The sequence below is a fragment of the Peromyscus leucopus genome, chromosome 19, assembly GCF_004664715.2.
Source record: "Peromyscus leucopus breed LL Stock chromosome 19, UCI_PerLeu_2.1, whole genome shotgun sequence".
In the NCBI taxonomy this organism is placed as follows: Eukaryota; Metazoa; Chordata; class Mammalia; order Rodentia; family Cricetidae; genus Peromyscus; species Peromyscus leucopus.
Window position 1 is genome coordinate 12,995,379 of NC_051079.1, and position 16,689 is coordinate 13,012,067.

The 16,689-nt window shown below is 41.3% G+C and overlaps 1 long non-coding RNA gene across 1 annotated transcript; it reads left to right on the plus strand.

Moving 5' to 3' along the window:
* Nucleotides 1–1,544: 1,544 nt before the first annotated feature.
* Nucleotides 1,545–10,822, plus strand: LOC114705694. The gene is made up of 4 exons (XR_003736427.2): nucleotides 1,545–1,641; nucleotides 2,658–2,717; nucleotides 5,249–5,945; nucleotides 9,546–10,822. It is a non-coding gene; the product is annotated as an uncharacterized LOC114705694 (long non-coding RNA).
* The last annotated feature ends 5,867 nt before the right edge of the window (nucleotides 10,823–16,689 follow it).

Consider the following 16,689-nt stretch of genomic DNA (forward strand, 5'->3'; position numbering starts at 1 on the left):
GTTGATATTGTTTCCTTGTTTTCCTGTGGTGAAAATTAAATGCAGAGTTACACACATTCTAAGCAAGTTTTCTACCACACAGATCTATCTGCAGTCCCAGAGTTCTTCCTTAAACTGGCATTAAGGATGGTTTCCATTTCCACATTATACTCATTCAAGCACATAGCAGACAGTGGGGAAGTGCTTATGGCTCCTGATACTGATTCTTAGATTCACCCACCTTGATCTTGCCCAAAGCATGACCCTGCCACACTGTAAGGATACCCTCTAAGAACCGTTAGTTCCCAGGTCACACATCTACCCTTCAAACAAAGGCCAATGAGAATGAATTGTTGGCAGCTGGGAAAGTGAATGGCTTCTTGGGGAAAGTCACAATCATTGAAGTTCATGTTAATGTAGGAAAAAAATATTGCTGAGAAGAAAGCAGAGTTCAAATTTATAAAGGTATCATGGCCAAAGAGAAAAAAATTAAACCTGAAGAGATATAAGAATTACTACAATGAACATGGACATGCACTAGTTCCTAGCCTATCATAAAAAATATTAATTTTATCTTCTGTGTATGAATGATTGCCTACATGTATGTATGTGCACCATGTGCCTGGTGCCTGAGAAGGTCAGAAGAGGGAGCCTGATCTCCTGGAACCTGAGTTACAGTAGGTTGTGAGCCACCAAGTGGGTGATAGCAACCGGCAGAGGAACAGGTCCTCTGCAGAGCAGGAAGTGCTCTTAACTGATGGACCATGTCTCCATGAGATTGTTGGGGGACGGGGTGTGCATGTTTTGAGCTAATTCTTCAGACCCCAGACCATGATTTTCTGCAAAGAGTTTCTCCATGAGACTGTGTGTGTGTGTGTGTGTGTGTGTGTGTGTGTGTGTGTGTGTGTGTGTGTGTGTAGCCACAGTATGCATGTGGAGGCCAGAGGGCTACTTTGAGGAACTGGTTGTCCCCCCCCCCACACACACACCTTTGCATGAGTTCTGGGAATTGCAGTCAGATCATTAGACTTGTGTGACAAATGGTTTTACTCATTGACCCATCCAGTTTCCTTCCACTGGACAATAATCACATCAATGATGTAGCTTTTCAAGATATAGCTTTCTGTAGACATCATAAGCCTAGCAACCCACTGGACAGTCAACTCTTTAGTGTCTTTGTCCTTTGTCCTAGACTCTTGATTCTATTGAAAATATTAACTGGTTGTTATCACAGTCAATTTCAAGCTTTTGAAACTGGTGTGGGTCTTTAAAATTATATATTTATTTATTTATTTATTTATTTATTTATTTATTGTGTATGCGAGTGTGCACATGCACACATGAATCATGGCAAACAGAGGTAACAGGACAACTTGCAGACTGGAGCAGGTTCCCTCCTTCTACCACATGGGTCATGGGGATAGAAATCAAGTCGTGTGTTATAACAGCAGGTGACCTTACCATCCCACAAGTACCAACATAAAGTTTCTAACATTACAAAGCCCTGCAGCTTGTGGCTTGTTCATGTTCCCTTTTATTCCCATATTCAATACATCAATTTCTTTTTACAGGCCATCTATTTTCTTAGAGTCTAGAAGACAGTGGAAGTCTGGAAGCTATTTTTAAAGCCATCAACTCCTCCACCATATCTCCTCCTTCTAAGTAAGTCTGTGAAATGGATTTCCTTTACACAATGTGAGTTGATGTTTAGGCTTTTGCTATGGCTGCATCTTACTTTCAGGTACCAGCTACTCTATTATAGAGCATTTGTGATTCTACAGCTAATACTAAGGTCTGGACACAGCAATAAATACTGGCCTAATAAAAAAACTGATAGGATTTTGGGTGCAAGAGCTGATGGTGGGTGATACAGAAACTGTTTATGGGCTGAAAGTTCCCATTTTATAATAACCTTTGGTTTCTACTTATCTCATTAATAAATGGAACAGAGAGAATTACAGAGTAGTCTGATTTTATTTTATAATTGATAATCACATGTGCATCCAATTGTCAAAAGGCTTCTGAAAAAATCTAACTGGACAAAATTAACCTTTTAATTGTTGGATCAAAATATGCTTTTGGAGTTATGAACCACTTCTGAGAGGGACAAGTTAAGGAAGGCTAGGCAGCATTACTTACTAACCAGAGTACTCAGTGTACTTAGAAGTTTGGCAATTTACCCTGCTTTCATGGTACACGCATACATATGCAGAATTCTAACCCTAGGTGAAGGAAATTGACAAAGTCTTGTGTGCCTCTGGGAATCTGAGTAAGAGTTTTGCATTTGTGAGCAGTTTAGAAATGGTGACTCAGGGAGACTTTATAGAGTTTTCCCTCATCAGTTTTTTTTTTTTTTTAACTTGAAATATTTGCACATTCAACAGCTGTCAAGGTTTCCTTATTCTCCTTATCCTCTCAGGCCTTTGGTCTACCAGCCCCTGCCAGGTTAGGATTTTGCAAACTTTGCCAAAACAGGACAATTTAATCACTTTGCTTTTTCTGTTTTGTTTTTTGTTTAAAGAAAGACAGAGACAAGAAATTATTTTCAGAAGGAAAAAAATTGCAGATTTCTAGTTTTATGATTTTCTTTTTAAACAGGTACACCTAGTTGGCTAATGTGTCTCACACAGCTCAATCAGAACATTTGCATATAAAATCTTTTGCTGTTTTCCTGACAGTGTTGAGTATGAGGAGAGGTGTTTGCCGGCAGCTGGAGAAATTTGGAATCCTGGGTGGAGGTAAGGTCTATACATCACCTAATTGCAGTCTATTACAGCGCTGCTGTTAGCCTTCTATCCTACCTTGGGCAGATTTTCTCTGAATGATGGTGAGCAGACTCCAGACAGCTGCTGAGTTGCCTGAAGTATGGCACTATTTGAATATTGATGCACTTTGAGGGAATATAATGAATGAAATTGAGCTGTCTTCTCTCTAAATGCTTGCTGTGAAGCACAGGAAGCCATCTGCACACCTACAGCTACACCAGGCTTGCCACACTGTGCTGTTTCACTGTGGGGTCACAGTGGCCTTGGGATAAGGGCAAGCACTCTGCTGCTAGCATAGTGACCTCTCCATTCTTTTCACTTTCATCTCCACAGCTTGGTATTCCTTCCTGATGATTTTCTTTAGTGCTGATGAGGTGTTCCTCTTTATCTCTTCCCTTTCCTTCACCTGAACATCAGCAACTTGGCTTTAGAATTGAACTTGTTCCTTCTGTTGGTGGAGAACTGAACAGACAGAGAAACTTTGGAAGTAATTCACCCTCTTTCGAGTGATTTTTTTTTCCTTTGAGATGGGGTCTCATATAGCCAAGGCTATCCTCCAACTTGCTATGCAGCCAGTAATGAGTTAAATTTTTAATCCTCCACCTCTAACTCCCAAGTGCCAGGCTAGTGTCACCAGGCTCAATTCATTTGGTTCTGAGAACCAAACTCAGGGTTGCCTGGACCCTGTCTTTCCCAGAAGCACTTCCTGACAGTGTCTGAGTCCTTATTTGTAGTTTCCATTTTCAAGTTACATGGAGACTGGTTTCTAGATTCTTGATGCTTCTGTGGATGGTGGCAAAACAGAATTGTGCTCTTCAGTGATGAGGTATCCACAGAAGGTAGGGAAGAAATCACACATTGGGAGGAAGGTGCCAAGCCTAATGATTTCCCTCAAGTAGAAATATGGTGGATACGGGAAAATCTCTGTATCGTTATGCGTGTGTTTTCCTTTATTCTAACTGCATTCATTAGACATTCTTCTACACTAGGCTCTAGGCTGAGTGGTGGAACACTGTCAGGTTGTCTTTGTAGTTCTCAAGAGACATGCAAACAACTAATATTTTGTTTTATTATTCTTAAAGTTCATATTAATTCATTTGTAAGAACCTAACTTAAACAGTTTTTGTTTTAAAACACTTTAGAAATCTTTCAGATATTTCAAGAATCAGAAAAATTTAAATTTTTTTTCAAAATACCATGGTTTTTATATATGGGCATTACATATGTATCTTTTGAGGGTTTCTTGGCATTTAAATAATATAGGTGATTAGTAATGAACATCATTTGAGAAAATAGGAAACAAGGACATTTCACAACACTGAGAACATTAAATCATTTTACACTATTAGTAAGAGGTAAGAAATGTTACTTTTAACTGAAAATGTTTAATTTATCTTAGCTGATTTTTATGAGCGATGTCTAGCTGTGGTTATAAAGGTAAGGCTGGGGAAGCAGTAACTTAATAATTGAACAATATAAAACTGTAATTGATATTCATAAAATATGATGTGTGTATGGGAGAGAAGTGTCTATGAAGGAGATAAGATAAAACAGATTTCAAATATCTGACTTAAAATTTATCAGATAAAAATATGTAGTAAAATCTTAGAGCTTAGTTGCATAATTATTCTCTTTGTGAAACAGATTTATATCTAACAGATGTATCTAAGGGGATCTTTTGATGCTTTTAATGTTTTGGAGTTTAAATTTTTTAAACAAATAACAACATGTTTTCCTAATACAGCAAGGTGTGCCTTCCATCCCACTGGTAAAGAACACATCACTGTCTGTATTGCCCTGTAACATTCTCCTAGAGTATCTCTTTGAAGCTCATTTTGTGATTTTATTTTCTCCAATTTTATACTTGAAATCTGAACTTGAGTCACTCTAATTGACTTACATTCTTGTAAAAATTTTTCAGAATTAATTTTATCAGCCATTTGCAACACAGCCTGGTGTTCATCACTTGGAGGATACTATTGAAGGGGAACTTAATTGGATGAGATTTATTTCTCCCCCACACACCATTACACATGCTATAGAAATGTGTGTACAGCTAAAGGAGAAATGGGGAATAGGCTTTTCTTTCTTCGGCATAGTATTTAAGTAATATTATTACCGTATTAATCAGTACCCAGAGTGACATGGAACACAGTGCTTTGATTTTTCTGAATTCTAATTGAAACTGAAAATCAAGTAGTAGCTCTTTTGAATTGCTTTTCACTGATTTAGAACGAATGCAAATCTGTCTAGAATAAAATAAAATCTTCCTGAACAATCAATTCAGCACAATTATTTATGGAGAGTCAGGCTGCATCTATGAAACTCAGGTGATCACTCTGAATCTCTGATGAGCTGATTATTCAAATCAGTGGTCAATTAAGATGGTCATCTTATCTATATAATTATTAGAGTAATGTACATCAAGTCATACATACTCCTTTTTTAAAATGGCTGTACATTTCTGCTGACATGTGGGACTGCCCCTTCTTTTGCCTTCACAGATGGATCTGTGATTTTCACAGACATCAGGACCCAGCATTCAGGTGAATGATAAGGACATGAGTCAGAAAGGTGGAGGGACAACTTCACACAGACTGAAGGGAAACTCGGAGGAAGAGAGCACAATACACATCTAATGCTGAAGAGGCTGAACACAGTAATGACAGGAATGCATGAGCATGAAAACACACAGGCAATCCACGGCAGAAAGAGAACCCACAGAGAAGAAAGACGTTACATTAGCCAACACCTATGGCAATGGGTTACCACACAATGCTGAGGTCGATGCAAAACTTTGAACTGACATATTTTGGAAAGTGAGTCCAAGAAACAGAAGAAGGAATGGAAATGGGAGGGATAAAAGACAGTTCATGGGATCGCATCAAATCTGTTCATACGGGAGCTGCCAGAAATCAGTTCTGTTCAGGAGCTTCAAAAACTCAAGAATGGGATTCAGAATTCTCTGTTTTGGTGGGAAAAGATGTTTATCCATCACCTCCTAAACTCTGACTCAAGACTCCATTACGTTTGCAGGTTTTCACAAGCATCTGAACCCTAAGTGGGATTTGCTAATGCTCAAATAATTATCAAACTCTACAGCAGAACATGAAGGATATTCAATCCATACAATTTAACATGCAAGTATCACCATAGCAACTGAGGTCAAAAGATGGGCAGAAAGGATCTGATCCAGAGCAGGTGAGTATCTAGAATGACCTGCTCCCTCAGACTACAGAGACCTACAAATTTCTCATATTGGACCTACCAAAGACGCGTCACAATGCTGGTTGCCTGTAGTATGCAAAACTGACTTATATAGTATTAGTCTCAGCTACTGCAGCCTAACGCATTTCAGTAGCTTATCTTCCTCCTCTAGCACCTATTCAGAATTTTCTTTGAGTTTGGATTGCTTGGTTAATGAGAAAAATCTCAAATATCTTTTCCCCAAAAGGATATATCCTTTAGTTGCTTTACCCCTGTAGGGACATGGTTGTTGGCAATTCTCATTTACTTTTATCACTATGTGTAGATGCACCAAGACATGCTCTGCAGGCTTCTTCAATTTCAAAAGAATTCCTAGCAGAAAATGTCTGTTAGCAGTCCCAACTCTCAATACCAATCAGATTCAATTCCTCTAGACAGTGTGGTACCTCCTGTTCTAACCCTTATGCTTTAAGTCAATTCCTCCTATATGTTCATCCATGAAGGGTGCTGGCATGGTGACAGTCCATTGTCAGCTGCATCAATGTGCATATCAAATTCATTTCTGAACCACTTGTGGGCTTTTTTATTTCATTACATGACAGAGACTATACTTTCCCTTCCATGAGGCCATACTGTGAGTTGCAAGCAGGGGAAGAGGGAGTGTTTTACTGGTCCAGCTAGTTAAAAAAAACAAAAGTAATTGGTCCCCCTCCTTGCCTGAGCAGTGCAGGAGAGCTGGCCCAGGTGACTTGGGTGCTGAGTTGCTGGTGGGCTGACAAACTCAACTACCACCCATGCCCAGATTCAGAGACTTGAGTTGGGCCACCCCAACATCTATGAGCTACTGGAGTGTGTGAAGGAGCTGTTCCTGTGGAACCATATCTGCAGGATCTCCATGTCTCAGGACAACAACAGAATATCCAAGAGGAGTCTCTGTGAGGGTCCAGTGTTGATGGTGTAGAAGAAGCCAGAAGCCTTGAGCCAGGCCAATGACTCATTGCAATGAACACTTGCAAGTAAAGCTGATTGGGCAAAGGGGTATACAATGTGACACTGTAGCTTCCAATGCCACTATGACAAATGAATATGTGATGGAGATTCTGGAAAGATAGAGGAGTAGACTGGTATATGCATCACAGAACTGCAGAAGTTGAGTGAAAGTTGTATGCTGCAGTTGATAGAGGAGCAGGTCATATTCAGAAGGGTCAAAGATTTTTTTTTTTTGTTGAGGGGGAAGTTACAAGGGTGGAGGGCAGATACAGAAGGACTGGGAAATGAACAGGGTTGAGGTGCATGATGTAAAATTCCCAAAGGATCCATAAAAAATTACGTTTTAAAAAAATGTGACTGGGCTGGGCTGGCGGTGGTGGTGGTGGTGGTGGTGGTGGTGGTGGTGGTGGTGGTGGTGGTGGTGGTGCATGCCTTTAATCCCAGCACTTGGGAGGCAGAGACAGGCAGAGATCTCTGTGAGTTTGAGGCCAGCCTGGTCTACAGAGTGAGATCAAGGAAAGGCACCAAAACTACACGGAGAAACACTGTCTCGAAAAAAAAAAATTGTGACTGGTGTGGAAATCTAAACCACATTTTCATGACATTCAATGATGCCCTCCTAACCTACTAAACCAAACCCAAATTTGTCATTTTGGTCATAGTGACAGATTGTTATTGCACCTGACCATCTGTCTTACTCAGTTGTTATGACAAAGCCAACTTTTTGATAGGACACATTTGTTATATAGTAACTTGATATCCCATGATCAAACACTCCTACTAGGACCAGGCAGCCTGCTAGTAACATTTGTTTTCTATCATTTTGTTCCTTTTTCTTTGTCTTCCAGGCTGGCTTCAGCCTCAGCTTCCTGAGTACCTGGATTACCTTTGCCCCATTCACCTTGTACAGATGCAGGAGTCAGGGACTACTCTAAGACATCAGCTCTGACCAGACATAAGATGTGCTGTTTCACCTTGGTGTTGGAATTCCCAGCCTCAGAACTAAAGAAATGAACACACACAGTTTCTAAGCTGCCCAGTTTATGGTATATGTGATGATATATTAGTTATTTTTCTATGACTGTAAAACACCATGACCAAGACAATTTGAAGGAAGTGTTTATTTGGGTTTTAGTTCTAGAGGGATAATTGTCCATCCCTGTCACAGGAAGAGGCAGGCATGGAAGCAGGCATGGTAGTTAGAACAGGAAGCTTAGGGCTCACAATCTAGAACCATAACGAGGAAGCAGAGAGAGCGAACTTGGAGTAGGGTTAGGTCTTAGGCTCTCAAAGCCTCCCCGCCAGTGACCTACTTAGTCCAGCAAGACCACACCTCCTAAACCTCCCTAAGCAGTTTCAACAACTGGAAATCAAGTGTTTAAAAGCATGAGCATGTGGGGCTCAGGGGGCATCAGCATTCAAATCACTGCTTGTAGCAACATGAGTAGAACAAGATAGGCTTAAACTCCACAGTTCCTCCCAGATTATAAATTCCATTTTGGTGGCACTGGGAACGTGGAGGGTGGTAAGACAATGACAGAAACTCCACATTTCCTGTAATAAGATTGTCACTCCACAGGTCAGGGAAGCCTGCTGGTTTTTGTCATGTTATAATTCTGAATCTTCATCAATTTGATATTCTGAAGAATAGCACATTAATTTAAGATATTGATGAAAATGCAAACCAAGAAGCAAAAGTATTGTGTGATATCTAGTCACCAAAAACAGACCTGAGAGCAGTAGTATTACCTATTGGAGATTCAGGAACACTTAACAGCAATGAAGAGTGGGGGGTCGAATAGTCTGAGACATATTGTCACTGTCTCTTGGCAGTGACAGACATAGACATATCAATTATACATTCAGGAAATGTGTGACCATAGAGTAAGCCCACGAACTCAGTGAACCCATTGTCAGAGATACTTGGGCCAGGCCTTTGTATAACCATTGACCTCTTATATTTGAATCACCAAGTCAGTTTGGACTGTTTGACTTCTGATTGGAAGGTCAGCTATAGCATCTAATAATATTCAAAAATATTAAAAGTTTCCTCGTTCTACGTTAATGGCTTATAGTACCTTTGGTAAAAGATGGGGAAAATGATTCTTGTATTCTTGTTCAATAGTGCTGTAAAGTTATTCCGTAAGGGGGCCCTTCTTGAACCTCAGCAATGAAGCTGAAAACAACTAAGCCCTGTAACATGGTGGTGTTCCGTCCTGAGATCTGACTCGAAGCAGCATTAGGGAGGAAGATTCCCGTAGGTGGTGGGTTGGGCTGAGGGCAAGGGAGGATGAATCGGTGGCTTTTGTAACAACAGAAGCACTTTACAGTACAAGGACAGTGGTGACTCTGAAGGCTGTGGGTCTGGTTGGCTTACATAAGTGCTTTTAGAGGCTTTGGAGGTAGGAAACAGAAAACAGGTTAAACAACTAAACAAAGGAAGACACATAAAGGAGATGATGCGTGACAGCCTACTGCCAGTGGAAGCTTGCTTACTCAGACCTGAACTTCCTAGCTGACCCTACAATAGCCCATGTGGTGTTAATATGCTAAAACTGCATAAGTAAAAATACCATAACAGAAACTATCGACCTGTTTCCACAGTGCTCATCACCACCTGTCTGCTTTGGTAGCTGAAGAACGACTCCATTACTGGTCTGCGGGCTCGGGTGTCACATGCAGAGGTTGGAACTGCATCTCTGAAGTTAACTTAAGCACATTGTTCAACAGTTTATCAAGTCAACAAAACAAAAATGAGTGATTTTGTGAAAAAGCCATGGTTTAGCATCTTAGAATAAGAGTTAAGTGAAGAGATTAGGTGAGTCTGTTCTTGAGCAACAACCTCTTGGGTTAGGTTTTCTTCAATTTGACCACCATTTCTGTGGCATATTTTTTTTAAAGCACAGTGTTACTGATTCAGCCTCAGAGTAAAGGGGCTATCTTCCAATACTGGTTGGTGAGATGCCTGGAACTTATTGTTGGGGTGGGGATAAACAGGTACAGAAGACATGAGTATTTTCTGTTCATGTTTGGGACTTGCCTAAATCTATCACCTACTTTAAAAAACAGAATTAACTTTGCTGATCACTGAAGAGAAGTATTCAGCTTCTAGCAGACCCCTTATCACCCAGCACTCAGCCACCATCCAGTAGAGTGACTGTTGGCTAAGCCTCCCACCTTGGTATATCTGCCTCCACACCAGAAATGTAAGGAACACCTAAAAGGCTTAATGTGCTCATATGTGAAGCTCCCTCCAGCTCTGACATTCAGGAATGCCACGATTCCATATCTAAGAGCTCATGGTACACACACCCTGTAGAGGTGACTTCTGAGCTTAGCCAGCGTGTCACAGAGCCCCCACCATGTCTCTGGAGTGGGAAGGCAACAGCTCCCTTTGCAGGGTTCTCAAAAGTAAAGCATGAGTTCTTCTCCACTGGAGTCATCTTGCTCCTAGATTTTATCTGAGCGCCATATTACAGCCATTTCCTCTGAATGTCCTATCCCTTCACATCTAACTCACCAGCGATCATAAATCAGAATCCTGGTAGGGAATAAGCCATCCAGGCAGAATTGAATAGTTTCTGGTTCTGCTGACAGTAATTTTAAATGACTCTCTCTGCCCTTGCCTTTGTGACAGTGTCCTCTCTGTGCAGAATTTTCTTCTTTAAATACTTCCCTAAAGTTTTAATTTGCTTCCTTCATTATGCTTTCTTACAGAAAAATTCTATGCTCAGTATTGCTTTAGCAACAGTCCTCTGCTCTCACACCCTTAGCGCTGGCTCACCTGAGACCCCGCCAACACGGTCAGCTCTACTGCGCTGCCTGGGCAAAGTGCAAGGCCTGCTTTCCTGGGTGTTGTAGCTAGTGAGGGGCAGTGCCAGTTCTCCCACTCTCATGACCGACCCCAGGACCAGCTCTCCCGCCTGTCAGAAGCAATAAGGGGCAGGGGATAAGGGAGGGCATCTCTCCCTTGCCTGCTCCACCATATGGTAGATGAGGGATGGGGCCAGATCTCCCATGCATGTTCATGGGGCCAGGTCATCTGTGTGTAGATGTCATTCTAAATGGTCTTATTAAATAAGAAACACAGAGCTAAATAAAGAGTTAAAAGCCCAGAGATCTAGCAGTAGCCAAGAGCTAAGACCACCTTATCTTACCACTCGCTGCCTCTGCTGTCCTTCCCCTGAGAGACTTTCTTCCTGTGTCCTGTCTTTTTTTTTTTTTAAGATTTATTTATTATGTATACAATGTTCTGCCTGCATGTATGTCTGCAGACCAGAAGAGGGCACCAGATCTCATTACAGATGGTTGTGAGCCACCATGTGGTTGCTGGGAATTGAACTCAGGTCCTCTGGAAGAGCAGCCAGTGCTCTTAACCTCTGAGCTATCTCTCCAGCCCGTGTCCTGTCTTTTCATTGCCTTTCTGTTCTGCCTTCTCATTGGTTCTAAACCCAACCACATGACTTCCTCGTCACTGCCTATCTATACAAGTACCAAGATTTCTACCATCTCCCCGTCTTCCCAATCTATTGATTTCAACCACAGTTTTTTGATGGATGTGACTGAAAGTACCATGACTCACTGTTACAAAGGTGAAGGCAATGTACTCTCAGATTTCCTCATTAAGTGACAAAAAGGAGGCATTTCTAAGCCAGAAAAGCTGGATCATGCCACTGGAGTGCACACCATACAATTGCTTTTGGATCTTTGCCAGTGCCTACCAAAGCTTTATTCAAAGACAACCTCCTAAGTTCCAGAGGTGATTTTAAAACCAGGCATTCGAAGCTTGATAATATCTGACTTTGGATTTACATTTAGAGTTTTTGCTTTTACAATCAGCTGTTAATGAAATATGAAGTATTCTATTTTCTATTTAAGACATACTCAAATGAACAGATGAAAATAAACTCCATTTAAAAAGCATATTATATTCTAGGCTGGAATTTCATTATGACATGAACACCTGCAAAATCAGAGTTTTGTTGCAGATGAAAAAATTCTAAACTCATCTTCCAAAATAAGTTTCAAAGCTGTATTTGAGGGCTGGGGAGGTGGTTGATTTGGTAAAGTGCCTGCCAGGAGCACGAAGACAAGTTCAGATTCTCAGAACCCATACAAACAGCCAAGCACAGAAGAGCACACCTGAAACCCCAGCACTGGCCTTGGGCTGGAGACAGGTAGACCAACAGCAAGTCTAGCCCAAATGATAAACTGCAGGTTCACTAAAAGACAGTCTCAAAAAAACTGACAGTGGGCAGGCACAAGGAATGATACCCAGTGTTGACCTTAAGCTCACTCCACACATACACAGACATACGCTGTGCATACCAACATGCACAAGTGTACCTATCCACACAAGTACATACAACATACACACACCACCACCACCCCCTCTCACATACAGCTCCCCACAAAATCTGTGTTTGAGCAGAAACCAAGTTGCTTAGAAATCAAATACTAGAGAGACAGGCAGCAGAGCCCTTCAGCTCTGTGTGTATAACGAACACAAATACTTAATTATCCCTGCCCCAGGGACTGAACCCCCTGGGAAGAGTCAAGTTTCCAGGTTCCTTATCAAAATGAAAGGATTGCAAAATATATTTATCGTTTTGTCAGCTCTGTTTAAAACTGCCTGGGAATAAATGCTGTTTGTTACTGTGGCTTTCCTCCCTTCTTTTTGTTTAGTGTTCATAACGACAATTAAAACTGGGGTGTAATAAGGCGTCTGGTGTAAACAACTGCAGACAAAGGAAGTGGTGTCTCTGGCAAGCAGGGGCTAAGGAAATGGAGGAGACAGCTTAGAGAAACCATCAATCTCAACAGAGAAGGGACCCTTTCACCCCCTCCCCACCCTTTACACACTGTGTGGCTCTGGGGCAAAAATGATCAGCTTTATAAGTTACCCTTGGAATCAGATAATAACTAACTTATTGTTAATAATCTAATTATTCCATAGAGGTTGGCCATATGCATTCTTAGAATTTTCAGTGACGCTTCATTCTAAAATAAGGTCCAGGAATTCTATGTCCAGAGCATCAACAAGAATTCATCCTGCTGGATTCCTTCCTTGGTACATACGCAGAACCACATACATATATACACAGGCAGGTGGGCATGGAACACACAGACACATGCATGTACAAGAACACAGCGCACATGCATGTTCAAGGAGAAACATTCACACTTGCATACATGTATACATACAATATGCATAAGCACACTTTCACATATGTACAAAGAAGTGTATCCTCAGACACCTACAGATGAGGACACACCAAGAAACACATGCACATACATAGACACATACATAGAAGGTATACAAACCTACAGGCCAACACAAAAACACAGTGTACAGATGTGTACAAGGAGCCACACTCAGCTGTGTATACATGGACATAGCTAGACAATTTCACACTGTCACTTAAGCAACAGAAAAATATAGGGGCACAGTGACTGGCACACATGCACATGTCTTCATCAGTAGACACATGTACAGACACATGAGCACTCAAAATATAGTTGCACAGGTAAACAAATGAAATGCATAGGACACATGTATACAACTGGGCACAAATAAGCACACACATGTCCAAAAACACACCCACAGAGATGCTGGCATGTGTACATGCTCTTACAACCATACATCCATACACCAGAATGAACTTACAGGACACGGGGACATCTATGTGCACACATGCATTCTGCTTACACATGCACACACATGTACAAATACATGTCCATAGAGGTTATAGTCACATATGTCCTGCACACTCACATATGTGCACACACACGTTGAGAAGAGCTATCTGTCTTCCTATAGCTGTTTCAGGTCACTAGGCTCTGAGCACAGGCTCATTTTCACTACTGAAAAAAATCATATTCTGCCTGCCTCTCCTCAGTGACTCGGGGAAAGCTCATTCACTGCTCTTTCCCACCTCAGCTCCCAAAGCTAAATTGCTCCATTTCAAAGAAAGGAAAAAATCCCTGATCTTGAAGTGGGCAACACTTACATTTTCCTGACTTGGAGTCTAGCTTGTTACCTCTTCCCCAGATGCACAGGACAGTGGCAGAGCCCTTGGGACTTCCTTCTCAGGGCACTGTCCATGGTAGCTTTCTCACTTCCTTCTCTCACCATGAAAAGCAAGTGGAGCAGATGCTAGAATATTAAGTCTATTTTCTCCCTGGCCTAGGGCACGGTTTGTGTGTGATCCATCTTTGTATCCACAGTATCTAGCAAAGCGCCCTCCTTATAACAGGAGGCAGGGAGGCTGACAGGGAGAGCCCCGTGTCCGATCCTTTGGCTCAGTATCTGAGGTTTGTGCAGGGACACAGGAGCATGTACTTGGGCAGGAGATAGTGTGTGCAGTCTTGTAACACAGTACCTTTCTATCTTCTTGGGGGGAAAGTCCATTTATATTCTCTTACGTTTCAAAAGATTACTTTTGGTGACAGTAAACACTGTGTGAAAAGAACCCAAGGAATGTCATGTCCTAGAAAACTGCCTGGGCTTTGAAGATGGTTTAAATTTCCTGCTAATGGATAGCTAAAGCCTGGACTTCTAGTAAACTGGGTTTTGTTTTTTTGTTTGTTTGTTTGGTTGGTTGGTTGGTTGGTTGGTTTGGTTTTCGGTTTTTAGATTTGTTTTTTTTTTTTTTTTTTTTTTTGGTTTTTCGAAACAGGGTTTCTCTGTGTAGCTTTGCGCCTTTCCTGGAACTCACTTGGTAGCCCAGGCTGGCCTCGAACTCACAGAGATCCACCTGGCTCTGCCTCCCGAGTGCTGGGATTAAAGGCGTGCGCCACCACCGCCCGGCAGATTTGTTTTATTTTTAACAATACATAGGTGTATGGAGGATGGTGGGTATGTCCACGAAGGGCAGTGGTAGTTGCTGATCACTCAGTTCTTGAAGTTATAGGTAGTTCCAAGCAACATGCTAGGAGCTTCACTGAGCTCAACTGCCCAAGTATGCACTCTTAATGCTGAGCTCTCTCTCTCTCCATTCCTAAATCTCCGGGCATTTTTATTCTCTCCCGTGTAAACGGAGATAGTAACTATTAAAGAAGCTTTGGAATTCGGGAAATAAACTGCATGGTTTCTGTTCCTTTTGATACTGGAAACATTAGCAATGAAGTAAGCATGACTGAAGATATGTAGCCGTAGTCTTGGTCATGCCGGTATCATCGATTACTATTGTAAGAGTCACAGAATAAAGAGCAAATGAAGTGAGGGAGGAAATGAAGACAAGTTAACTGGGACGTAAGGTAGCCAGCTACCCAGTCCATGAGTCACCACTGAGAGTCACTACATCCTATCATATGGACACACAGACCCACTGCCATGATGGGCAGTATCAAGTGTGGATCACAACCATCAACTCCAGGTCTAGGGTGTGTAGCACAGTGGATGCCTCATCTCAGAAGACACCATGATCTGTATATAATCTCCCCTACAGGCTCATGTATTAAAGTCTTGACCTCCCCTGACAGTATTATTTTGGACGATTCTGAACATTATAGGTTGTGAGAATGAGTTAGAAGAAGAAGGTCCCAGAGGAAATGTAGGTAGAGGTTGTACCTAGCCCTTAGTCCTCTCTTTGCTGTTTGCTTCCATTTTGGCTTCCATAAATTGAGTGGCTCTGCTCCAATCTCTACTTCTCTCCACAATACAAAACCTCACATATCATGAGCTAATATTGTATGACCAATACTCCTGAATTGAAACATCCCCTACTTGAAGGAAATGGGACACTCATAAGACGCAGGAAATAAAGTCACAAGTCACAGGAAACTCCTAGAATTTACAAGATTAACAAGTCTGATCCCCAATGTTACATAAAAAGTAATGGCTGCTGGGGAGATGAGACTCTGGTCAGCTGAGCTGACACCAAGTTATGCAGAGAACTCTGGGGGTGCAGTTCTTGTGAGTCATTGCCCATGCTAGGATGGACTTGCCAGCATTGCAAAGAGTTGTCTATGCTTCTGTAAGCAATTCCAACAAACTCACTAATTTACTAATCTAGAGGTGAGTGGACTTGTTTCTCTGGTTTGCTGTCAGTGTCCTGGGGTGTCCACAAGAAGTCACACAATTACCATCGATCTTTCCTCTTTTACCTAGTTCTCTCTGGTATTTTGGTCATTGCACAATAGCAACTCATTCAGAATACAATTCTTTTATCTATCTATCTATCTATCTATCTATCTATCTATCTATCTATCTTTCAGTTATCTTTTCACTTATTTATATGTGCTGTGTGTGATTGTGTATGTGTGTGTGTGTGCATGTCAAAATAGTGTATTTGTGGCAGTCAGAAGATAACTCTCAGGGGCAAATCTATCTCTCCTTCTACTGTGGGTAACAGAGATAAAACTCAAGTACTTGGACATGTGCCACCAGCACTTTTACCCACTGAGCCATCTTGCCAGCCTCACTATATAATTATTATTCTAGTTAAAAAATATCTAGAAGGTTTATGGAAATTTATGTTTAACATAATAAATCCAAACTATAGAGCTCTGATATTAAATTACACTTATTACTTCTTTTACTTCAAACTGGCCACATCATTTAATCTCTCTGAAAATTGTCCACATGTGGAGCCAAGAAGATAATACTTGCCTTGCTGGTTGATGAGTTAATTAAAGAATATAATTCAAATGGCTTGTGGTATATACTAGCAATGACTGAATAACAACACCCTTTCATATATTTATCCATTTTCATCCAATAGCTAAATCTTAATAATCTTTCCAG